The 25,615-nt window shown below is 45.0% G+C and overlaps 1 long non-coding RNA gene across 1 annotated transcript in view; it reads right to left on the bottom strand.

Annotated features, from left to right (window-relative positions):
• Positions 1–1,357: 1,357 nt before the first annotated feature.
• LOC120322658 overlaps positions 1,358–25,615 on the bottom strand; it is a 59,721-nt gene continuing 35,463 nt past the window's right edge. Inside the window, exon 2 of the long non-coding RNA XR_005562485.1 lies at positions 1,358–3,811. This is a non-coding gene — a long non-coding RNA (uncharacterized LOC120322658). The remainder of the gene's footprint in view (positions 3,812–25,615) is intronic.

Raw genomic sequence — 25,615 nt, 5'->3', positions numbered from 1 at the left:
AGCAGGTACCCTTAGCCCTGCTAAGAGCTTCTGCATCATATCAAACCCGCCCGATTTCCCCCGGCACATGCAGCCCCCGGATAGGGCTCGGGCTGCCCATCCTCGTCCCGGGGCTATACCAGCCTCCCCTGCACCCCGGGATGCTCACGGAGAAATTCTGGGGTGCATCCATGCAACAGTGCTGAAAGAGCTGCATCTGTGTCTGTGATGACAGAGAGCAAAGGCAGGATTTTCGTCTTTCCTCCAGCTATTCCTGGAGCTGAGTTAGAGTAAAAGGAAGGGAAAGTGCAGGGACAGATGCAGGGGCATTATTGAACCTGGAGCACAAACACGGCTATCACGGCGCTATCTGTGTGGTTACAATATCGTGCCAGGCACTGTCAGGCTGGGCATGGCTCAGTTAATGATTGCAGAGGAGGCACAACCCCTCCAGAGCTGAGGGGGCTGAGCAGGAACGTTGTGGGACACCCCGAACCCCTTATATTTGCATTAATGCATTTGTTTGAGCCTTTTTTCTTTGCTCTTTGGGGACCTGCTGTCACAGTGGTTGGTTTGAGGTACAGAGAGGGCCCTTGCGCACTTCCACAGATGAGTCTCCAGACCAGCACCTGCAGCTGAGCACTCCACCCCCTCCAGCACACGAACCACCTTGTCAGGAAGAATCTCAGCAGATGTGACACGTGCACGTGTGAGGTTCTGACCGTGCAGCTCCTGCATTGCCCACCCGTGAAGCCTTTGCAGCCCCCTTTGCATTTTTTACAGGAGCTGTTCCGCCTCACTTGGGAATTTGGCCCGTTTCTGCATGTTCAGAGATAAATAATTCAGGCACTGCATGTTTAGCTTTTAAAGTGCAATCAGTGCTCCATTTCCCGGAGTGCGCAGGATAACCCGGGTAATGGAAAAGCCCAGCTAACGCTGTGTGAGGCAGGGAGGAGGGCAAAGGCGTGGGCAGACATCTGACATCCAGCCACCATGCTGAGCCCTGCAGTCCCCTCTCTGCTCAGTGCAGGGGCAGCAGTGTTGTACCTTTCCCACAGCTGCTGCTGGAGCTCAGGGACACACAAGGAACTGAGAGCTGGGGCAGGAGCCGAAGCAGAAGCAGACTCAGCAGCTCACCAAGGCTCATCCAGGGCTGTGGTGATGCTGCTCACATCACTGCCTCCTCCTCCTCCTCTGAAGCAGTGGCTTCAGGATAGAGCTGAAAGGTGCTGCCTTTTTGTCCCATCCTTGCTGTGCCCCTTGGAGCTGAGACTGAATGGGATTCTTGCTTGTTTGGGTTAAATTGAGAGCTGCAAAATGAAGTGTAGGAGAGTCCGCTGTTTGCGTGGTGTGGTCAGGAAAACCAGGAAGCATTTGCTCCACGTACACACACTCATGTTGCTTTATTATATACAGATCATTTCCTCCACAATAAGGGTAGGGCGCTGTTTTGGCTGGTGCTGTATAATCACTGATGAGTAAGGCCCTGTTTCAAACCATTTATATTTTAAATAAACAGAGTGGAAAGGAAAACAAATGCACAAAGGTGAAGCAATGCGTCAAAAGTGTCCGAGCTGGGGAATCCCCCCACATTTCCTGTTCAACTGTGCAGAGCTGCAGTCATCATTTGCTCTGACTGTAGGGGGATGCATCCCTGCTCCTCAGCTCAGCTCACTTCTCCACGTATGTTTTGATCCACCCTGCCTTGGGTGAAGTTGTCCTCAGAGGTGCAGAGCAGTTTTTTTACTTAGTTATTGGTGATTCCTCGTACAGCATCTCAAAATAGGTTACCTCTTGGGTGAGAGAGATGTAAAGATAAGGAACTCGTGCTGTGGATTTGCATGAGCTAATAACAACTGTGATAAGGTATCCAAGGAAGAAGGTGTGGCAAGGCAGCACAGAGGTCACCTGGAAGCAACCTGTCTCCTACAAAATCTTTAAAAGATGCTGGGCAGTGGCATGGCAAATCAGCCTTGCCATCTCTGCTGATTCACTTGTAAATGAAAAGGAGCCTATCCCAGGGGAAGTTTGTTTTAAACTCAGGTTTCACAGCCCCCGGCACTCAGTGAGAGCCAATGCACACCTTGCTGTTTGAGTGGCAGAAGGCTCCTCCAGAGTCTTCCCAGACTGGCCTCATCCTAAGGATCTTGGTAGCTGTTCTAAGGAATAGGAGAAACTGGAATTTGTTTCCCAAAGCACAGAGATTGTTTCTGAAAGCGTGAGGGAATCTCTGCCTCTGTCCATTCTTAGAGCTGAGAATTATCAGGGCAGTGATGGTAATAAACAATGACAAGGAGACTGGTAATCATATTGGCAGTGTTATTACTAACATTTTTATATTATTCTCATTATATGTATTACTATCTCCTCAAGTTTGGAGTGCACCAATAATTTTAGTTTCCCTAAATCCCTGATTTTATGAGTCATGTTAACACTTGCAGATATACCTGCACTGGTTTTCATTCAGTATTTCCCACCAGGGTTTATGGTGTGTTGTACTTCTGTCAGAAGCTTTGGGAGTGTCAGCAACTCTGGCATGCCATTTTTTATAAATCTCCATAACTCATTAAAACTCTGGTTTTAATGAATGCAAATTCAGTGCCACAGAAGGCAAGTCAGTTGGCTGGAGGTGCTCCCAGAGCTGGAATCGCTCCGTCACCAGCGGCTGTTGAAAGATGTTTCTTCAAGTTCAGGCCTGTAAGCCACGTGGGGCCTGAGATGATCGTGACAATCTTTTGGCTAAATCTGTGCAGACATCAACCTTATTAATGCCCATCAAATTGAACAATCCTTGTTTTTCCAAGATCTGCAGAGCTGGCAAGGAAAAAAGGGGAGTTCACGTTCATCATGTGAAGTCCAGTTCTGGGAGCATTTACATTTTTAATATAGTTAAGTGTGCATGTATTTACAAGATTAGATTAACATAGTAACAGACAATTTATTTAAAGGCATAATGTCTGATACAGATCTCTGGTGCCTGAATGGTCATTTCCTAATATTGCTGTTATAGATACTTCCATGATTCACATCTCCTGTTGCAGAACAAGCAACAAATCCCCAGGACGGAAGGACAGATCTAAGTTTTTTCTAAAATAATATTTTTTTAGAGTTTTATTACAACTCTAATTTGAGCCAGAAATTCATTCACAGGAAACGCAGTAAACAACAAACAAAGATGGGATTTTTCAAGAGTGGTGGCTGGTTACTGGCTTGCAGTGGGAAATGAACTTCTGAAAGTACCTCCCTGGGTTTTTACCAGACTTTGTGTTATCCTGCCTCTGTAAGACCCTTTGGCTTTGCAAGCTGGAGCATCAGAATCCATTCTGCTCAACTCTGTGAGCTGCCTTTATTATTACTAGAGCAAAGGATCCTGTAAATGAAAGGATGAGGTAGGAGGTTTAAAGCAGCTCCTGATTAAACAGCAGCAACTGATATTGGAGGCATTGCAGAGCCAAAAGTGTAACTGTATTTGAGGAATAATTATACAAATTCATGGTGACACATGCTTTGGTGGCTGTGAAACCCAATAATCTCTGTGCAAACCGCTAGTGTGGGATGTTCCCAAAGTGCTGATTGTTGGCAGCCAGTGGAGCAAGTGTCCCGCTCTCGCCCTCTATGAAACAGCAACAGCATTGCTGTCCCGGGCCTCTGGGTTATCGGGAAACAACATTAGGAACTTTGTTACTGAGCATGTACAGCGTGTGATGTGTTAACTTTAAAAGAGATAAGGGAGAGCTGGAGCTTCTCTCTGAAAGATTTCTGGAGGGTTCTGAGCTCTTTGTCCTGAGGTCTTTCCTGTTAGGTGATGCACAGACAGCGCAGCCTTCCTTTCCTAAGAGAGAAACAGAAGTGAGTTCTCACACACCGAGTTTTATTTGAAGGAAATATGACATTAGATTGGCAAGAAAAATAGGAAAGTCCAAAGACATCATCATCTGAAGAGAAGACATTGAAATTTAGTGCAGCAGCTGTAGGTCTGGTCCTGCAGAGTCTGAGCAATGCGTGGCACCCACAACTCTGCGTCACCATCAGGGTCATTTCAGCCTAGGAAGTTAAAAGAGAAACTTTTACTGTGGTAATGATAAGCACAGTATTTTTGTAGTTGTTGCTTCTTGGCAGGAAACAGCCCAGATTAGCAGAGCCACACCATTGGAGTGTGTGTTTTGGGTGCCGTTGCCATCAACACCCCCAGCCCCTCTCAGGTTTGGGTTTGCTGTTCCAGGCAGGCTGTCAGCCTGGAGCTGACAGAAAGGGCTCCTTTCTCTGTGCCACTGTGCTGCACCAGGCACAGGAAATCCTCATCTGCACATGGGAGTGCTACAGAAATGCAAACAGAAATTAATAATGACAATAGTTACAATCCAGATCACTACATGCATCATGTCCAGCTCCAAAATTTAAATTCTTTGGGTATAACTAACCTGCCAAATTATTTAGGAGGGACTATAAATCACGACCTGTCTCCTGAGATGAGGGCTGGGACAAGGCACATGCTGCACCTTAACTCATGGGCTGCTAGACCCAAAGTTCCACTCCAGGATGAGGATCACCAACTTGGAGAACTGCAGGGATCTCCTGACTTGGGGAGGGAGTGAGGGCAGAGATTTCAATTCACTGGGGGGAAAACAGCTATGAAGAATAATCAGAGAAAAACATATAAAATCAGAGCAAATATTTTGTGGCTTGGTGACAGCTCAGAATTCATTGCTTTCTTGTACCAAGCAGGAGTGCAAATGGGAGCCTGGGGAAAATCCCCTGTACTGTGGTCTGTGCTTCTTATCCACTTGCTGTGCTGCTGGCACCGTGTCCAATGGGAATATTTCCTCTTCATTTAGCAGCAGCACAAACTCCAGCATACCAAGGAAGAGCACACTGAGCTCTTGCAGGGCACGAGGGAGGCGGCAGCATCTTGGAGAAGATCCCAGCAATGCCTGCAGTGTGTGTGGGAAGCAGTGAAGAGCATCAGCACAAGGGTTTGAGCTTTGGCTCCAACTGAGCTGCCATGGTCAACAGAGTGTGTTTGTACAGCAAGAGGAGATCCATCCATCAGAGCAACACCCTTCCTCTTCACGTGTGTTTTTGGTGTATAATCACCATCAAACTACCCATTTAACACCACTTCTCTCTTACTAGGAAACTAGACAAAGAGGTTATTTTCAGTCACCAAAGGTTTTACTTCTTATTTTAATACAGCATGACAAAAAACCCAACATTATAACTAAGGCATGAACTTTTAATGACTTTATTTCATAATCTTTTTGTAGGTTCCTGTGGAACTAAATGAGTCTTTCAACTGTTTTTGTCGTTGGCTTAAAATGCTGGCACAAGCATTGCTCCAGCTCTCATGTACTGTGCTATTTGCTCTGCCCAATCCCCCCTGCAGATTTTGGTAAATGCTGCCATTGCAGTGCAGTGAAGCACAGGGGCTTATTAACAGTGATATCATCTGCCTGTGTGATCTGGGAGATGGTCATGAGCAGCATGTGTTTGTGAAGAATATATTCCAGCATGATATGCAGCATGCTTAGTTAGCTGTATTGGAAAGATTTCCAGATAGCTATTGATTTTCCAGCCCTGTAATTAGTTCAGAGATTACAAACATAGAAAATATTGCTCTGGAAATTGATTTTTTTAATTGTTCATAGCACCAAAATATGGTGTAACTGCAAAGCATATCACATGCTTCCTGCAGAGGAAGACTTTGAACTTTGGAAAAATATTGCCACTGTAAACATGGAAAAGAAATCACGTGGCTAATTCTATTGCTATCTCAGATAAGGTCTCAATCCAGCTGGTTCTGGCTGACTTTGAAAATCCATCCCTGTAGTTCCTCTTGCAGGATCAAGGTCTACAGGAGAGGTTGGCCTGCTGGATTTCATCAGGGCTGGATTTCACCATGGGTACCATCAGGGAGAGTGTCAACATCTCCTGCTGTGCAGAGCCCTCTGTCTGGGGATGCCTTGGTGTCCTGGGGCTGATGTTCACCCTGGTAATAGTTTTTTGTTAATCTGTGCTCTGTGCTTACCATCACACAGCTGCCTCTTGCCCCTCCAAAGATGTCTCAGTCCCGTGGAGCATTTCCCATGTACTTCACCAGCACCTGCCCCACTCTGAGCTCAGCTGGGAGCTCAAAATGCCCCTCAGGAGGAGGCAGAATCACAGAATCATTTAGAACCATAGGCTGGAAAAGCCACCTAAGATCATCAAGTGCAACCATTCCCCCAACACTGCCAAGCCCACACTAAACCATTTCCCCAAGTGACACATCTACATGTCTTTTAAATCCCTCCAGGGATGGGACTCCTCCTCTGCTTTGGGTGGCCCATGCCAGGGCTTGAGCAAGCAAACCTTTGCACAAGGAGATGTGCCCTGGACCTGCCAGGTCTGGAATGTCTATTTTTTTTTTTTTTAATTGCTTCCAGGCTACATTTTTTCACCTCTAATTATCATCTGAAGAAAGATGTCTCTTCTCTTCTTTGGAGGGGATTTTGGGTCCTCCCTGGTGAGATGTATGAGCTGGTCACTGCTTCATGCTGGTGACTCAGTGGCCTCATTGCACACACAGGGTGGGGTGGCTGTTGCTTATGGAAAATAAGAGTAGATAGGTCCAGTAAAAAATACAATCTCTGTCTTCCAAAGAAGCTGTTATTTATGTCTAGCAGGATAATGACAGATATTTTCTGTGCAGGCAAAGCCAAGAGACCACAACAGAGGCAACAAGGGCACTGCAGTTAGGGAAGTTATTAGAATTATTTCATCTCATTACCAAACTGTGCCAGGCATTGGGCAAATCAGTTGAGTCACTTCTCTAAAGAGTTTGCAAATTAGGAAGTTTGGGCAAAAAGCAAAACCCCCACAAAAGATTATTTCCACTCTACAGGGATTACATGTTCTGATGTAGTCACACAGGCAGTCAGAAAATTTGTCTCCTGCGAAATTTCTTCCGGAATCTGTGAAATCTCAGGAAGCAAGTAGAAATGTCCCTCTTTAAAGTCCCAAACCTAGTAATAGTAAAAATAGTCAAACTAGACCATTGGATTTGGCTGAGAAACTGCTTCTACAGCTATATAATTCCTGAATATACCCAGTCTCAGCAAAACATTGGGAGGTCTCAGGAGATGGGAAGTGCTGCAGTGAAAGTAAATTTATTAAGATATTAATGAACTGGGTGCCATCCCCTCCCTCACCCAAAGCAGCTCCTGAGGCGAGTGGTGTTGGACCAGGGCATGAATTCTTCTCCTGCAAGTACAATCATTGCAATAGACCAGTTTTATTTTCTCACCGGGAGTATCATTACACAACAATCCTATAGGAGGAAGAAAATCCTGTAGAAGGAAAGGAGGAGAAAATGCTGCTTTATTTACATTTACCTGTTGGGTTTTGGGCTAGATGATCTCCTGAGGTCCCTTCCAACACTAACTATTTTGTGATTCTGTGTTTCTGTGATTCTTTACCTCCCCAAAAAATTTTTGGGATCACTCGGATTCCTGGGAAACAGAATTTGGGGTGTGGATGAGAGGAATGAATTGCAAGTGTTTCCCCTATGTCCCTCTGCTCCAGTTCAGGTGGATAGGAGAAAAAATATGAAATATTTCACCCCGAGAATATACCCAGTGTTTGTGTAAGTGAATCCCCCTTCCAGAGTGGGATCCACTGGCATCTTGGTATTTTGTGAAAGCACCAGGCAAGCATTAGTCCCCCCTAACCATGCACTTTTAGGAAACAACCAGGCATTTTGGGGGCTACCTGCTCCCTTCCCGAGGTCAGAGGATTTGCAGGATGACCCGCAGGCATCTTTCAGTAGTCTTCTCCCCTCGGAATTCCTACCGGGATAAGGATGGGAGCACCTCAGTTAGCTCAGTCTCACTCTCCCATCTAGTGGTAAAACAAGGAAAGGTGGTCCAGGCAGAAAAAAAAGGAAATTTAAGTTTTCTGGGGCTTTTGAAGGGGTATCTTTGTGGGTTCAGTTAAATGCATAATCCCCAGCACAACTGGGATTGGGAATGTCACTGAACTGATCCTGAGGGAAACACAGCAAAGTGCAAAGGAGGGTGAGTCCTTCCCTGGGTCCAGTGAGGCTTGAGGGACCCTGCTCTGGGAATGACCTGCAAAGTAAAGAGGTTTGCACTGATGAATACACCCCAGGCGGAACAGTGTGGATGTAAAAGCATGAACTTCATGAGCAAAATGATGTCTGTTAAACCCCTCGTGGTGGGTGGGAGGTGGAGAGATGTAGAGCCACATTGTCCCACAAATAACCTCTTACCTTCAATGAACTGCACACGAGCCCCACGGCTGCCCTACAGCCTTCCCGGAAAGGCCTCTGTGGTCCCCCAAAATAGCAGGGGGAGGCATAACCCACAAAAGTTGGTTGCACAGTAAGGTCAGGGACATGCAGGCACTGTGCTCAGGAAACGTACTGTCAGAGGTGTGAGCTGGGGCTGCACTGCTGAGCAGGGTGTGCAGAGCCTGAGACTTCAGCAATGCTACAGCCTTTGAGCTCTCTTCTAGGAGGAGATTAGGGGAGTCTGAAGCACAGAGAGCTGGGTTACTCTGAGCTGTAAAACTGTGTTCTATTTCAGCCAGATCCACAAAACTGGAGGGGAAGGGTTTCACCTGTCCTACAAAAAATTAACACGATCAAGGTGATTCAGGCAAAAAAAATCCCAATTTTTCCATGAGGAACTGCTGCAGAACCAGCTCAGTAAGGGCCTGACCCTATGGGGATATTTCTCCCTAGGCTGGGGAGGGGCAGGGGCTCAGGTTCTGCAGCCCTGGATTCAGGATGCTGAGATTCCCACTCCCATGTCCACAACTCAGTTCCAGAGACCCGAGATGCAGAATGGATGAACTCTTACAGAAGATTTATGTTCTCATGTCAGATTGAAGACTTGTGGTATTTCCTGGAAGGCTGAATGATGTTCCACTTTCAGCAAATAAGGTCAAAATCACAAGGGGGGGGAAAAAAAAAAGTAATCTCTCATGGATCAGCTGTTTGCCAAGCCCAGAGGTGCAAGTGGTTGTCTCACATCCCTGTTCATATAAAAGTGCTTTCCTGGAGCAACACGCTGCTAAGGGTGGCTTTCCTAGGGTGGCACCCACACAGTCTGCAGCACAAACAGACTCAGCTGGGAAAAGACAACTCAGAGGAGTACGGTACTCGCGCCTACACTACCAGATCATAAAAAACAAAACGTGAAGGAAAAGGTACCGGGCAGGTTTGGAAGGGCAGGGATTGGTCTGGTAAAATGGAAGTCTGCAGGAGTGCAGTGCTCTGGGTGGTTCCTGAAGCAGGACTCTCCTGCTGCCCGAGGGGGATGCAGGTTGGATCCAGCATCAGAGCAGCTGGTGATGGGGCCAGGCCACCTCGGGGGATCATCTCTGCCCACTGGGACGGGACATCGCTGCTCTGTGCACGGTGCAGCGGGGACAGGGCTGGTGCTGGAGGAGGGTGCTGGACCCCGGCTCAGCCACCGCATCTCTCGGATACTCGGCGTGTCGGGAGAGGGCAGCCTTCGCCACAGGCGGATGCGGCCGGGAGGGCGAGAGGATCCGCACCCAACCGGCCCAGCACCGCGGGAACACGGCTTTTAGAAAATGCTTAAATGAGAACATTTAAGTAATGCCCAGTGTGGAAAAAAGGGGTTGTGCAGATGAAAGGTACCTTTCTCTCAAGAAGCCGCTGGTTCTGCCAAGGGCTAAGGACTGACCCGTCTGCATCCTCGAGGATGTCCCAGGATGTGATTCACACGGCTGAGCTGGCGGGACAAAAGTGCACCTGGAGCAAGGCTCACCATGACCTGCTGCTCCAAAACCCCCTCTCCAGCAGACTTGTAGACACACGTCAGGTTTCCCTTCTTCACTGCAAGCTCACGTACAGCAGCACAGACCACCAGCTCATCCCCTTGGCTGCAATAACATCACATGTGCAGCCTGGGGACCTGCCTGGGACATCCCAGGCTTGCAGCTCCAGTGACTCCCCTGCAAACCCTCCCTGGAAAGCGTGTTCCCTGCTACAGCAATAAAAAAACACATAAGTTAATGAAAAGACAAGCTGGGAGCGTGAAAGCACAGTTAATGCTACTGCTGTGATGCTTCATTTGAGCTGCAAAGAGAAGATAAAGTTCTGCCTCCCACCAGAGAAGTCACAGGGGAAAATGATTCCTTCCTTCTCTAAATGGCATCACATTGTTTCTTCTTTTCAACTTGCTGCCAACTTGGTGTCACACTCTATTTTTTCAGGACAATCATCTGGTTAACCGGCAGTGGTGGTACCCTCCATCCAACCTCCCACCCCCCAGACAAGATCAGCACAAAAGATATTCAAAAATAGATTCACCTAGGAAAGAAGAATAAATAAGGATTGCTCTTTGCATGTGAATAGCTAATGAAGACCCACTTAGCAGTCTCGGCAGACTCATCAGCTCCGGCGGCTGATCCTTGATTGTGTGTCTGCAGCTACTGTTCAGTCTTCTCTGCTCATTAGACCCAGGTCAAATGAAACACACACAAACCGTGGCAGAAATTATAAGAACCGATGGAGATGGCCATAGTGGTGACCCATCCCAAGTGGAAAATTACCAGTTAGGATTTTTTATTGCCTGTTACGTGGAGCTATTTCACCTAACAGCCAGAGGTAGGTCACTTCTAATCAGCAGGGGTGAGATCCAGCCCATCACACCGTCCCCCATCTCTCATTAACAAGAGATGAACCTGAACAGTCCCGCATAGGAGACCCCTTAGAGAAGCACCAGGGCACACATTTTGGGGGTTGTTTCGGATTCACCACCACAATAGTGTGCTGGTACTGCCCAAAGGGCTTGGGCTGTCTGCACCAACCTGAGTGCAAAGGTTGCAGGTGAGGGTTGAGTGGGGGGGGCACATCTGCTTGGCACCAGCTCCTGGGAGCAGCTCTGGCAGTGACTGTCACCCTCATCAGTCACTGCACCACTCCCCTCTGCCCAGAAAGGCTCTTTCCTCTTAGCAAGAGATTTTTGAACAAGCTGTAGAGTTTTGTGAAACTTACAGTGAATAACATACATAAATACATTAGAAGCTCTATAAATATAGGGAATCCTCTAACAGGATTTTCTTCTTAAGCACCTTAGGACACTGATTTCCTCCTTTCCTGAAACCAAACCTGGTGGACTCAGGGAATGTGAAGGAAGTTTTAATACTATATTTGTTAATAACCTGGTAAGGAGGAAAGGGAACAAAAAAGTTAAAAAGACCAAACCAGCTGGATCCTGCCTCACCCATGTCTTGATTAGTTTGTCACTAAACTTGTGACAAAGCATAAGATGGGAGAGGGGTGCAGTGGTGTGAAGTGCTGCTGCAGTCTGGATTATGCTGGTGTAAAATCTGCTCTGTTCTCTTTGTCTGTGCCCCGAGACCTCCTTGACAGTGATTACTCACAGAACCTTCCATCTCCACTCCTGTCTGCTCCTAACCCAGCAAACCACCCTCTTCTCACCAGTTCTGGGTCAGAGGAAAATGTTGTTATTAGGTTACCTCTATTTTATGGTCTTTTAATTATTTCCACCCCTGTGATTACACTAATTAGCTAACTGGTTTCTAATGGCTGTACAGTAGCTCACATTACACTTTCATTAATCACGATGTTAGCCAGCCTAGTTAAGAGTCCCTGTTTTTTTTTGCATTAAGATTTGAAATTACTAAATGATAAAGTAATCTGAAGGGGAAAAAGGAGTCAATAGGAATAGACACCACCTTCGCCAGCAGCTTGGCAAAGAGCCTCTTTGATATATTTAGGAATGTTATGATTCACAAGAACCTGCCAAGCATTTAGTTAGTGTCTATAAAAATGAAAAAAAAAAAAAAAAGGTAAGTCTGAAGTTTCCAATCACAACTGTTAAAGGCTCCTTCTCACTTTCTTTGATTCGATGCAGTTGACTGACACATTCAAATGGGATCAAAAATAAAACAACTGACAACACATCTTCATCCTGATGGCTGTGACTGAACACCCGCTGCAGCTACACCCAGGACAAAGCAGAAATGAAGATCTAAGAGGAGGTTAAGTTTTTGCTGCTAGAAAAACATTACTCTGACAGCTCTCAAGACCTTCCTATAAATCCTTATCTAGGGAGACTGTTTGATGTGCTAAAGGACACTTAAAATAATCAAAATTAAGAACAAAGCATCCCACATTGGATAGCTTAAATACATGCACAGGGAAATGTTCATCACTGGTATGAGAGAGAGTCAGAATAGCAATAACAATAATAATACATTAATATTATTTTTATTATTCACATCTACTTAACAGGAGAAGTTCAAAATCCTGTACAAACACTAATCAACTAATTTTGCCAACCTGCTGCATATCAGGCCCCCAGTTCAGTGAGGTGCTTCAGTGCAACATATTTTTAGTGAACACTCAGTAAAGCTTTTTTAGCAGGTGGGACAAGGGTGATGATGGGCTCACCTGCCAGGGTGTCTTTGACAAGGAGGGAGAAGCAGAGCCTTCATTTCCCAAAATCGAGAGGCTGAAGAGCTCCCATGGTAGCAAACCATTAAATAAAAAAAAAAAGTAACAATAATACTGAGCAAAATATTGCTTCAGGGAAAGATTTCTACTTGTTTTTCGTACAGATGTTGATATTGCACACTCAGAAACGGCTGTTTGGAAGCACATTTGCAGTGTGTTATTAGATGGTGCACGAAAGCAAAGAGCTGCACTTGCAAGGGAGGAATTAAAGCATTTGAAAATTAAAAGACATTTTAGAAATGACTCCTGAAAGGCATTTTTTTCTGTGAAAGAGAAGTTATGAGTAGAGAGACTGAGCTTCCCCAAATCACAGATCCTTAAAGCCAGAGTCTGTAACTAACTTGAAGCATTTGTCCAACACTTCACTTTGCTTCAGGAGAAGGAAGCTCCGATGGGAACCAGCCATCACCTCTGCAGATCCCTTGGGAGCTCCTCTGCGCGTAGTGAGGCCGTGCCAGGCTCAGAGTGGGCAATCTGCAACATGCCAAATTTCCCCGGGGCAAGCCCTTCCCACGCTGGGAGCAGACACCCGTCCTTCCTGATGCCAGCACCGCTGGAGGTGCTCTGTGTGTGAATTCTAAAGAGCTTATCCAGGCATACAGCACCCTTAGTACCTCCCACAGAGATACGACAAAGCACAAGGGCACGCTTTTCAAATTAATGAATGTCATCATTTTAAAACCCAAATCCCTTCGGAGGAGGGAATCCTGAGCCCTGTGGGATGAGGGAGTGGCAGGCTGAAGCTGAGCGGAGTATTTTGGGCATTATGCATGTGAAGGTGGCACACAGCGAGGCTCAGGCACAGAGGTGATTGCTCTGCACTTTGCATATTCCCTCTGTGCACTGGGCTGGGATTTTTCATTTCATCCATAATTCATGTTTTGCTGCAGCGACTCTACAGAGGCAGCACAGGACCTCAGCCTCGGTGATAACAAGGGAAAGAGAGAGTTGCTTTTTGTTGCCAGACTGCAAACTGTAGAGCTTGGGTCCAGCCAGACACTCCACTTTATCCCAATTAACCTGTGGGCAAAGATGTGAATAGACAGTGAAATAAGGGTTTGCCCTTATATTTAAGTGGCTGCAAACAGCCACTGCCAAGCCCACATGACCCCTGTCTGGGCTCTGTTTGTAGCCAGCAGAGCTGTGCCCAGCCCAGAAAAGGGCTGTTATTACTCCAGCCCTGGAGTAATAACCTTTTTTCCCACATGCACATGTGATCTCTAAACAAGCTCAGTTATTGATGCCCACGCACTGGTAGATTTTGGGGCCAGGGTGCTTTTATTTTTCACCTGACCCCAGCAGTGCTGCAGAGTGACAGTCCTTGCTGTCATTGTGGACAGGGAGGTCACTGTGCCACTCTGGCTGTGCCACACACACAAAGCAGCCCACGCTCACTCCCAGAGCTATAAACCTTCCTCTGCAACCCTGCTGCCTTTCCTCTCCATAACACACAGACCAAGAAACCCAGTTTGTCAGAAATGAAAGTGTTTCGGGAGATTAAAATGTAAATGTTGCACTCGGCTTTTCAGAGGGGGTTTGATATTTTACTTGTGACTCTGAGAGGAAATAGATTTTTGATAACTCTGCGGAACTGCTGCTGCCCAGCCACTGCTGCAGACAGCCAAAACCTTAATAAATAAATCCTCTGTCAACTGACTTGGAAAACCAACTTGCTGGTGGTTTCAAGAAATATTGGGAATTTCAAAGCAGTCTTGCACAAGGAGACCTGTAATTATAGCAGCCTCTCCTAGACTGCCTGAGTTTGAGAGGAGAAGGGGAATGCAGTGTCATCTTTGACAGTGCTGGCAATAAACACTATACATGAATTTTTTACTATGTTTATTAACTTGAAAATTTGGGGAAGGGCCATGTCAGTTGTCATGCTTTGCACTAGGTATGGCCCACAAATGGGACACTGAAAGGGAATGTGAAAATAATTCAGCAAAAATTCCGGCCTGGCTTGGCTCTAATTTGCAGCCTCATCTCCTTGGAAAACCTGCAAAAAGGTCTGCCTGAGCCCAAAACTAGGTCCCTCCCAAGGCAATCTTTTTTCTTAACTTCACATGGTACATCCAGGATTCTTTTCTCTGGATTCTCTGAGTCTTCATAATCTTGCACCACCCTCAGCACTCACTGCCATGCACAGCTTTGGCTCTGTGTTAGCAGACACATGACACCATGGTCTGTGCATTATCCAGGCACCTTGTTGATCCAGACTGCTGTAAACACCGGGAAAACTCAGGAAAAAAGTAATCAGGAGGAGTTTGCTGACTTTCTGCTGAACACCAAAGCTCTAGTCCACCCACCAGTGTGGCCAGAACTGAGTTGCTGGGATTTTTGCATCCCCAGTTAGCACCTATTTAAATAGTTGAACCTCAGTATAAGGAGTTCTTGGCTCAAGGCTCTCAGCTGAAAACTACAACCACATAAATATTCACAGCTTTATTACCAAAAAAATCACGAGTTTAAATTAACTTTTTTTCTGTAATACATGAAATAACCTGAGTATCACCACCGCACATGTAGGCCAGCAGTGCTCGGAAATGATCAGCAAGGCAAGAATCACTCACAGGATTAATTTGGAAAATAATTTCAAACAATTGAGAGCCATATGAAAATGAACAGACCACACATTAATAGAGCTTGAGCCTGCTCTGTAAACTCAGCTACTCACTTTTTATCCCTTAAGTAAACTAGGAAGAGTAATGTATTTATAGCCTCTTGACGTAAGTAGCCTCAGTGAAATATTGTATGTAATAAATATTCTGCCATCTCAGAGAGCCTATAGGACAAAGCGGTACCAAGGTACTGCAAAGGCAAACTGTATGTGGCTAATGAGTCTTGGTGAGCTGCCAGCCAGCTGAAAACACTGCAAATGAGAGAAAGCAATGAAAATACACACTTTATTAATATAGGGGAGAGTTTTATTAACACAACCGCAATGCAAGGGCACTGGGTAAGGAATTTTGCCTTTCAGCTTTGCAGGGTGCCTTTAATCACTCCTTTCAACCATCACCTTGGAGTTTGCTCAGCTTTATCCCAGTGTTTTGTTGTTTGTCAGTCATTTTCTCCACTGGTTTTTTTCCCCCCTTTCTGTTGCAAGGATCATAAGATCTTGGCCCCCTTTCCCTGCCCCGCGCTGCCAGTATTGCTTTTTATCCAATTACAAATTACACAGTGCATGTGCATTAAAACAAAATGTGTTCATCACCAGTTTTAAATAAGGATGTCATTTGTAAATGCTTTATTCATAATTAATGGAATTATTACTGGGTGCAGCCACATTCTTCATCCATGTACTGTAAGATATGTTGTAAAGTGCATTAGTAAAAAGCTTTATAGATGAGGATATGACAACCTGACTGTGAAGCACATTACGTGATGTACTGTGGCTGTTGTTGTAACAATCTTTATGCAAGATTTTAAGCTATCGGTCAGCCAGGGGCTGATTGATAGTGTAAATGTTAATAATTAATAATAGGATAATGTTGATAACTGTGATTCTATGATGAGTATGGATTTTTTTAGTTAGAATTATGCTAATATGCATTATTCACTGAATCATGAAATCACATTAGAGATGAGAAAGTCTCTCTGGCTTTCCCCATTCATATCACTGACAAGTCAATGCTGCTCTTTCCTAACATTTCCAAAGCATCTCTTTTCATCTGCCTTCCTACATGAAATCTATAAGTTAAGAAGTATATTTTAAAACAAACTTAGAGCCCTGAACATGTGCTTACCAGAGTAACATGTAAAGTCATGGCCTTCAACAACCTGCCTGGGAAACCCCAGATCTGAGGGACCCTCTGCTAGGTTTACAAGAAAATAGTTCAAAATGAAGGAATTTCCACTGCAGATTCTTTTCACTTTGGCACTTGAAACCCCCAGCAATTTAAACCCCCCAGGCACACTTACCTTGTACAGTGGGTACAGGAACATCCTTGAGCTGATGAGCGACAGGTAAGATAAGTGAGGTGTGAAGATGGAGACACAGGAGAGAGAACTAGAGAGCTGCAAGGCTCAACAGTGATGTCATTTTTTTCAGCTGACATTATCGGTTTTTATTTACTAGACAGGATGAAAACAGGCATTATGTCAGGCCAGGAGAAGTGAATGCCAGTTTGCTGCTGGGCACAGACTCCTCAGAGGATGTGATATGCCAATAGCAGCCTCAAAACCAGGATTTAGAAATGGATACGGCGTAATGGCCCCTGGGATACGCTGGATTCCAAGGCTCCCAGCAGGGAAACCTCCCCTTCTCCACCCAGCAACATTGTCTCCATTGCCTGTCTCACGGCTGCCCTTGCAGGACCAGAGATTTAATTTTTCCTTCTCCAATTTCAAAGACTAAGATGCAGGAAAGCTCCTTCCTGGTACTCAGCTGCTTGCAGATAACCTAAGCCAAAGGCATCAAATATACTGAGCTCCCTGGCATTTTCCTGCCAGTACGGTGTCCAACGAGGAGGGGTGTGCTCCATGCACCCCCTTAATGACATTTTAATTCCTTAAACTGTGCTAACACCCACCCAGCTCTCTGGCAATGCAGGAACACAGCTTATGGACTAGTGTGAGAGCAATTTTTAGGGAGAAAGTGCTAGTTAGTGCAGGAATTTTCCTGTTAAGGAAATTATTATTGGTAGCTTTTTCTTAGAGAGATGAGAAAGCTCAGAGCTGATCACAGGTTGCCTTTCTTATCCCTCTTCCCTCCCCACCTCTCAGATTTTGTGTTTGGCTCTTCAACGTTTTTATTTCAGATAAATCCGCAAGCACATTTCCAGGTGGATGTCACCAGGATCCACTTCCTCCCGGCCCACAGACAGTCTGTCTCTTATCTCCCTTACATTAGTATCAATTATTTACAGCAGGGATGCTAAATCATGAAAACAAAGTTGCAGCAAAGCTCTGCCTTGGCTGAGTACCCCACACTGGTTGCAGCTTCCAGAGCCCCTGTGCTACTTGTGCTTGTCCTTGCAGAGAAACAGCCTTGATTTTTTCCCCCTTTCACAGCCACAGAGAAGAGCAGTGTCTGGGCACCAACAGCCCATGTTGTTAAGGGGTATAAAAATCATAAAGGAGTGCATTGAGCAGCATGTCTGTAGGGAAAGCTGAGGTCTTGGTACATAGGACTTGGAGCAGCACAACACTTGTCATAAGGTTTCCTTTGATGCTTCTTTTCCCTCCTTCCAAAACCACTTCCTGACACTGGAAAGTAACATTTGGAGGAAGAATCCTTTCCAGTCCATGAAGCTGGTCGGTGATGGAGCTGACTCCCCAAAACAGGGTGCAACCAGTCTGCCTGGGGGCTCACCATCCCTTTGTTGCCATTTCCCTCCTTCTCCTTGCCATGGGTATAATCTCTCTCCTGGGACCCCATAATATGGGGGGAAGAAGCTCGTCCCCCACTCGTGGTAGCTGGTGCCCCAAGCTTTGAACAGTTCTCACACTCAGTCACTGATGAGCTCCTTGAATGACTGAGTGCATAAAGGCTTTTTTTTTTTCTTTTTTGAGCAATAGTGTTTAAATATGACTAACTAAAATCTCTGTTAAGTGAGGGTATTATACAGCTTAGGACAGTATAAATAAAAGTTTCTGGGTTCTGTTCATGTCTGTGCTTTTTGGATACAGAACAGCAGAAGTACTTTACCCCTCTTGTTAAGTTCACTGCTAAGTGAGGTGATGCTTACACTCTTGACCTTGGAACACTGCCTATATTTATATTTCCAGTAATTCTCAATATTTTTCAGATAAATCCCTGTTTGCTCCAGAGAAGCTGTCCTTTCCTAGGTTTGGTTCAACTGCTTATCCAGCACATTCCCACTTTGTTCATTACAGCTCACAAAAGTGAAAAGAAACCCCCAAGAAAATAAAAAGAACAAATAAACCTTCTGAAACCTGGTTGTAGAGAATATTCAGAGAATGAGGAGATCCTCTGAGTAAAGCCAGAGCCAAAAGATGCTGAGCAAGCTGGTCTTGACCCATGGTGGGCTAGCAAGCTCCAAGCCTACAACACAGACCCTTAAAGGGATCTTCCAGCCACCAGTGGCCAGTGCAGCCCTGGAGGGGTGATTTTGGGCACCTTTGAGCCTCCATGGCAGTGTGCAGTGGTTGTGGTCCATGCCGTGGTTGTGACAAGGGGCTGAAGGACAGGGCTTACCTTGGTTGGAGTTTTCAATTGCTCAGCAGACACTGCTGGAGATGGAAACCTTCAGCCCCAAATAAGGTGGGTTGGCCCACCTTGGCTGGTGCTTTGCTGTTGTCCATGGGTGTGATTTTGGGCAAACACAGGGGTCACTCGTGGAGAAGAGGTATGAAGGGGAGGACAGAAGAAAAGGGAAGGGTGTTTTAATTCTAACTTGCTTTGAGTCACTTCATTAGCCCTGACCCCGTTTGACCCTTTTACTGTTATATCAGCCTAACTGTTTATTTTCCTCATAAAACTAAACCAAATCGATTACCTCCATCTCAAAGCCCTTTATGTGTCTTGGCGCCCAGGAGCGGCCCTGCTGTTAGCAAAGGGCCTAATGCAAAGGCAATCTTTGGGAAACAGGGACAGTTTGGAGCAGACACCAAGCCAACCTCCCCATCTTCCTCCTTTTCCCTGATTAAGCTTTGTCTCTTGCATTTAAAAGAGAAACTCTATTTATTTTAAAAATAGCTGTACAATGTTATCTCTATAAATGTGCATGGTGTGTTTCTGTTGTATGCATCTATACAATCAATAAACTGTGTCTTGCTGGGGATTTAAATATTAGTCTTCAAAATCCAGGTCTAGAGCAGCAGATTTATTTGTATGAACACATGCCCTTTCCTGCTTAAGGAAGGATATTAATTATAGATGCAAACCTATAAATCTCCTGGCTTTAGGTGAGATATTTGCTGGATTATAAATATGAATTGGAGATGAGGGTCCTGCTCTTCCTATTATTACTATTATTATTACTTACTGGTTATTATTTTCTGCATGATCTGTATCTTCAGGTGGGTCAAACACCACTGGGGAATGGGGAGCTAAGCCTTCAAAGGGTGCACACATGTTGAATTCATTAAAAGGTTTTCTATCCCAGCCTTGCTCTCTGCTGCATTTCACAGTCGGGTGAGTCATTAAACACCCTGTTCAGGTCCTTTCCCCTCCTCTCTGTCCTGCTTTTGGTACCTCATTTCATTGTACTGCTTTTGCCTGATCATATCAAGCTCCCTAATGTTTATTAATGATGTCCTGTGCATCCTACTGACAACGTGCTATTGTTTCTGAGGTTCTGCTTCAACACCAGTCTTGGAAAGCAGCCAAACCGGGAGCCACTAGAGACCTCAATATCACCCAGAGCTTTGTCATAGGGGACAATTTTCTTCTCCCCCATTTATTATGGTAGATCTGGAAACATCAGTAATAAGCCACAAGGGCTTGATTGCCCAAGGAGCTGAGCACCCTGAATAGGTGGTGGATTTGCTTCAGGTGGGACGTGGGAGCTTTGATGTGACAATTATGAACAGTCCTGATGCTGCTCAGCACCTCCCAGGGTAGGGCTGGGGGAGCCTCACTACACATTGCCCCAGAGCTGGTGAACTGAGTGTCTCAAGTTAATTCAACACCAACTGAGACAGGAGTGCACTGCAGTGGATCTCACAGACTTTATCTCGTGCTCCAGAGCCAGGAATGCCAACTAAGGAGAGTTAAACTGAAGACATCACTGATGGCCCCAGGACTCACTGCATTTGTCCCTGTTTCCCTGCTGATCTGCTATTCCAGCCATGCTGGTTGCTCCATGGTCCATCAAACTCCAAACCAAGCCAGATGACAAATGCAAAGGACTGGATGTTCACCAGCATTAGCAGAAGCAAAAGGCATGGAGTTGCTCTGGTGTGCACCAGGAGGGATTCCTAAATGTAGCTCTGGCAGGTGCAGCACCACAGCAGGCTGCTGACCAAAAGAGAATACATAGTGGGATTTCAAAATAAAAACATGTAACATCCTACCCTGAAATTAATAGGCCCTTATATGCCAGGTCTGTAAAGACAGGGCTCTGTATAAGGTCTACTTCTTTGAATTAGAGTCCTGTGCTTAAATAGATTAAGTGAGCTGTCAGTATATTAAATGATTTAATGCCTTCTTCAGTTTTGCAGTGGAATCCTAATGAAAATACTCTTCAATATAAAATGCTGAATAAATTAAATGGTGAAGTATTTAAATAAATGGTCTGTTGTTATTGTGAACCACATTAAATTAGTGTTTGCCTCTATGGTAATGATGTTGCTTTAAAAGAGTTTCTGCTGGTTCAGGCTTTTCCTGACAAAACAGAAGTGTTGTGCTTAAGATGTTCAGTTCAAAAGCATCTGTGTGGTTCCTGGGCCAAAACCTGAAATCAATGGAAATCTTGTTGGCTGGCTAACATGGAGCTGGATTAAGTGGCATTTGGAGCAGAGGGCTCTTGCAGGCTGAATTGGAACTACTGAAGAATTTGCTGGGTGATGCCCTCTGCCCTGAGCCAGAAGTGCAGAGGTGTGTCAGAGGCAGGTCAGCATCACTGCAGTGCTGCCTCCTCCCCGCTCATTGGTAATCTGGATTATCAGCTGTGGCTCTCGGGTGCTGGTGACAGCAGCAGAGAGGTGGCAGGTGGTGGGGACAGCAGCAATGGCTTGAATCATGCCAGAGGTAAACCCAGCACAGCTGAGGACTCAAAGTCTTTGGTGGTGCTTTTGTGTGCAGACAGCTCCTTAGTGCGGGCAGAAGGGATGAGACGTGGTCCCAGACTCCCAGATTACAGTTGGATGTATTTTGCTATTGAAGAATCACTGTGATATCACGAATAAGCTGTGGAGAGGCTTAAAAGTCTCTCTTTGCTGATCTCATTACAAGTTAAGATAACAAATGGCCTCTCTTTTATATCCTTTATATAAGGGAAAGACCTGCTTTTAAAGGTGAAGACCTCAGCAGGAGCTAAAGTCCCTTATATATATAAATCAATTATGAAGCAACTTTAGTTGTCTAGCTTTTGGATATAAGTTCTTATCTAATCACCTCCCCCAGTCACAGTATTTCTTTGGAAGGAAATTTTTTTATGACACTGTTTTCAGAGCTTTAAAACCCAGAAATAATGTCACAGTACCCAACGAAAAATAAGAAATAAATTCTATATGTGTGTGTATATATATATATATATATACACACCTTTTTGGTCCCGAAGTACATCTGGATACACAGTAACACATCAGCTGAGCCTTACAGACTAGTCCCAGATGGCTCCTGGAGCTTCCTGAGCGAGGAGTCTGCAGGCAGGACTCCTGCTGAAGAATTTCTGTGAAAGGAGAAATTTCAGCTTCCAAAGCAGAGAGCAGAGATGTGATGGAGCTTCTGAAGAAAATCCCACAAGACTGTGGCTCTCTCTCGTTCTGTGATTTCCTGGGAGTAGGTGAGTCTGTTATCAAACCACACATTTTTACTCACAGTTTTATCAACCTTTAAGGAATATGGATGTGTCATTTCCCTGAAAAGTCTATCAAACTACAGCAGCAGATGGGGATCAGCAGGATTTAACTGAACCACTGAAACGCAGGTCCTTCATGTACTTGCTTTGAGCTGCTCTCTTTGGCACTGCATTTTGGGTTTTTTATAGCAGAGGGATGCAGGCTGGGTTTGTTTTATTGGGTTTCATAGTACTTTTCCAGCCTTTCCACTTGAAAAGATGAAGTACCAATAACACAGAGGTGTCTGTGTGACTCCACCAAGGCCAGACCAATAACTCTGGGAAAAGGGAATGGTCCCAGTCAGTGCTTGAGGATGACAGCTTACATACTCATTATTAAGAAAATTAAAAACCCAGAAAGGACCACTCCATGCTTGTGGTGTTGGTGTTTGTATGTCAATTCACAGTGATCTTTTGTGCATCCAGGATATGGCTTAAAAAAACAAACCAAAAAACCCCCAGCATGAATTTGAAATGTCCAGTGATGATGAAACCATCTGTTGGGAAGTTTTTCTGATGTTACTTCTCCCAGTTACAAAGCACAGCCCCTTCCCAGTTCGAATTTAACAGCGTCAGCTTCCAGTCACCAGCTCTTTTTATCGCTCTGTCTGTTAGATTGAGGAGCACTCCCTTTCTGCATTCCTGTACCCTGTCTGAATACATCTGGATTGTCATTAAGCCATCCCTTAACCTTCTCTTTGTTAAGCTAAGCGTATTGGGGTCCTTGAATCTGTCACTATAAGGCATGTTTTGCAATGCTTCAGTCATTCTTGTGTGCCCTCTCCCATTCATCACCATCCTTCTTGAGTCGAAGGCACCAGGAAATAGCTGCAGTGTCCCCCTAGATGTTACACCAGAGATATTTCACTCCACTATTTTATCAAGTTTCCAGCATTGTGTAAGAGGATCCCTCCTCCCCGCAGTGAAATCCTGGTTCCTAGAAGTGTGGTTTTGTGTGTGCCCACGTTAAACAGACCGGAGTTCGCCTCCATCTGGTTCACGGAAAGCGCATCCAACATGCCAGCTGTGGTCCGGCTCCAAATCTCATCAGCAAACTTTGACTGTAATGAGTTTTGATTTTCTACCGTTTGCTAAAAATGATGAACCGAAACGCAGCCACTCGGGATGCTCCTCTGATATGTTCAAACGTATCAGCAGGGTTTTCATCCGTTTAGCGCGTGCCGTGTTGATTTTACATTGTTTTAGCTTCCTAATAAATCAGACAACATTAAGTTAAATGCCTCGCAGAAGTCAAACGTAACAGTGTTGATGAAATGTACTAAATCAATCAAATCTATAATCACATTCTTGAAAAATTATATCAATTTTGTTTAATAAGATCTATTTTCCATTAACTCGTGTTGATTGTAATTAGTTATTCTCCTTAAATTGTTATTAATCAAGTCCCTTATCAGCTCTTCCATTATTTTTTTCACAGAATCAACATCAAACAATCAGATTTATAATTACGCAAGTCATCCTCCTCATCGACATTTATGCATTGGCACAAAGTCAACACTGCTTAGGTCTTCTGGAAAACTCTGTGCCGGCCTGGGGCGCTCCTGGGACGGATTTTAAAACTCACAGCACTGAATATTGAGAGCTGCTGATCAAAAAAAAATCCTCTAGCTGCAGCAGCAGCTGTTTAACATCCTGAGTTGGAACAGAAGATATTCCACATCATCATATTACATGGCTATTTCACTTAGCATTTTTCCCCCCAAAATAGAGAAATTAAATAGTCGGTGTCTGCCTTTTATGCATTCTTTTTTTAATGTCTGCTGTTCTGTCTAGACAACTACTTTTAGTCTCTTACATCTAAAGAGCACTTCCCTATTGCCCTCAGCCCTGCTAGCCACAGGTTTCACCTAACAGCCTTCTGCTTGGGGCTGGTTTATGTTCATTATCACTCGCTTTCCCTTCCTTCCTTTCTGTGAGTTTACCTACTCTCACTCCCCTTTGAGCTTCACTTTTTAGCCAGAATAACCTTCTCTTTCTCAACGTTGAGATTTTACTAGATTTCCTAGAAGCCAGAGTGCCTTTAAACCAGGAGTTGTTAAATATCATTCACATTTTCTCTTTAAAATCCTCCAGGTGACCTGGCTTACAACACTGAAAAGCAAAGGGACCTACTGTCAGTTCAGGCTTTCTTCTGTCTGTGCCCAGCATGTATGATTGAAACAGGGTCACCTCTGTGCTGGCTCTAGCTGGTTTTTGGATCTGTGAACAGTTCTCCAGCTGTCAAGATGATCCTGTCGAGGATCCTCCTGGTTTTGGTTAGAAAATACTCTTTACAACATTTAGAAAATCCCTAAAGCAGCAGCATGAGCATTGCAGCTCACATCATTCGAGTTGAGGTTCCCCTGGAGAGCAGAGGGAAATTTTCTTGAGTATGATATGTGACTAAGGAGCTAGTAGTCCCTGTTTTCTAGCGAGAGCTGATTGTCTGGAGAAACATCTTCTTTTGGCTTTATTTATATTTGAAGTCACTTTCCCTTCAGTTTCTAGTGGTGCTTGGAACGCAACAATGTCACTTCTGATATTGATTGTCCCTCCTGCACCTTCTTTGTCCACTCAATTCTTTCTAAATAGGTTAAAACTATTGATTTTAATATTCCAGGCACATGGATTTTTCTCCCTAAGTTTAAGTCATGCTCTCCAGATAGAATTTGTACTCATAAATTAGTCACTCCTAGTTTTTTGTGTTGCTCAGACTCTGCACTGCTATACAGGCAATTAATGTCCCTCTCCTCACTTCCTTAAGTGTGTTCATTAGTTCTTTTCTCAACAGCTTCATTTCTTATTTGGGCAAGGGATGGGGACGGATGCTGAAAGATTTCTGTGCTTCTTCTTCACACTCTGCAGTGCCTGTTTCTGCTCACCCAGTGCAAGTGTCTAGCTCAGGACAAGCTGTGCTGACCCCATAACACAGAATCATAGAATCACAGAGCCATAGAATCATAGGATCATAGAATCATTCATGTAGGAAAAGACCAAACCCCAGGAGTCCTCTAGATGTGGCTGCAGCTGCACTCGGTGCCTGAGGATGAGCCTATTCCTGCTCTTGAAAATAGCCCTTCCATCTTCTTTAATCTGTCAGAGTATTTAGGGGCAAATCTGTAAGTGGAGAAGTGGTGAAGTACAGGAGAACAGAAAGTCTGTAAAATAAAAAAAGCTACAAAATGCCTCCTGGTTGCTCTGAATTACACATCCTTCCTGTTGGGAGATGTTCAAGGTTGTCTTTTTCTCTCCTCCTGGATACTCGCCTTCCTTTTCTGGGATGCCTCTGCTGTGGGTTTATGGTTATTTCTCTTTCCCTTTCATTGCCTCGAACGATTTCCTTGCTGCCTCTTAAAATTCAGGACATGACGAGCGAGGTCCACCTTTGGCTGTGCAATGTAGGAATGGGAAAGGGATATTTGGTCTGTAGTAGAGGTCAGTGCCTTCTGCAGGACAAGCATCATCCCAAACCCCTCGGGGTGGTTTCCCCGTTTGAGCCCAGCGCAGATCGACAGTGTGGTGTCTGCGAGGACCCTGCACAGTCCCCTCTTCCTCACAGCCCTGGTCCATCATTTGTGCAGAGCCAGAAGCTTCACTGGGACAAAGTGGGCTTCCCTGCCTCCTGCCAAAAAACGTTGAAGCTGTTCTGAGTAAAATCCTG

The sequence above is a fragment of the Pipra filicauda genome, unplaced genomic scaffold (genome assembly GCF_003945595.2).
Source record: "Pipra filicauda isolate LSUMZ 115617 unplaced genomic scaffold, ASM394559v2 scaffold13_size5146498_pilon, whole genome shotgun sequence".
Classification (NCBI taxonomy): Eukaryota; Metazoa; Chordata; class Aves; order Passeriformes; family Pipridae; genus Pipra; species Pipra filicauda.
Note: the sequence above shows the minus strand (reverse complement) of the source record. Positions and strands in the feature narration are given on the sequence as shown.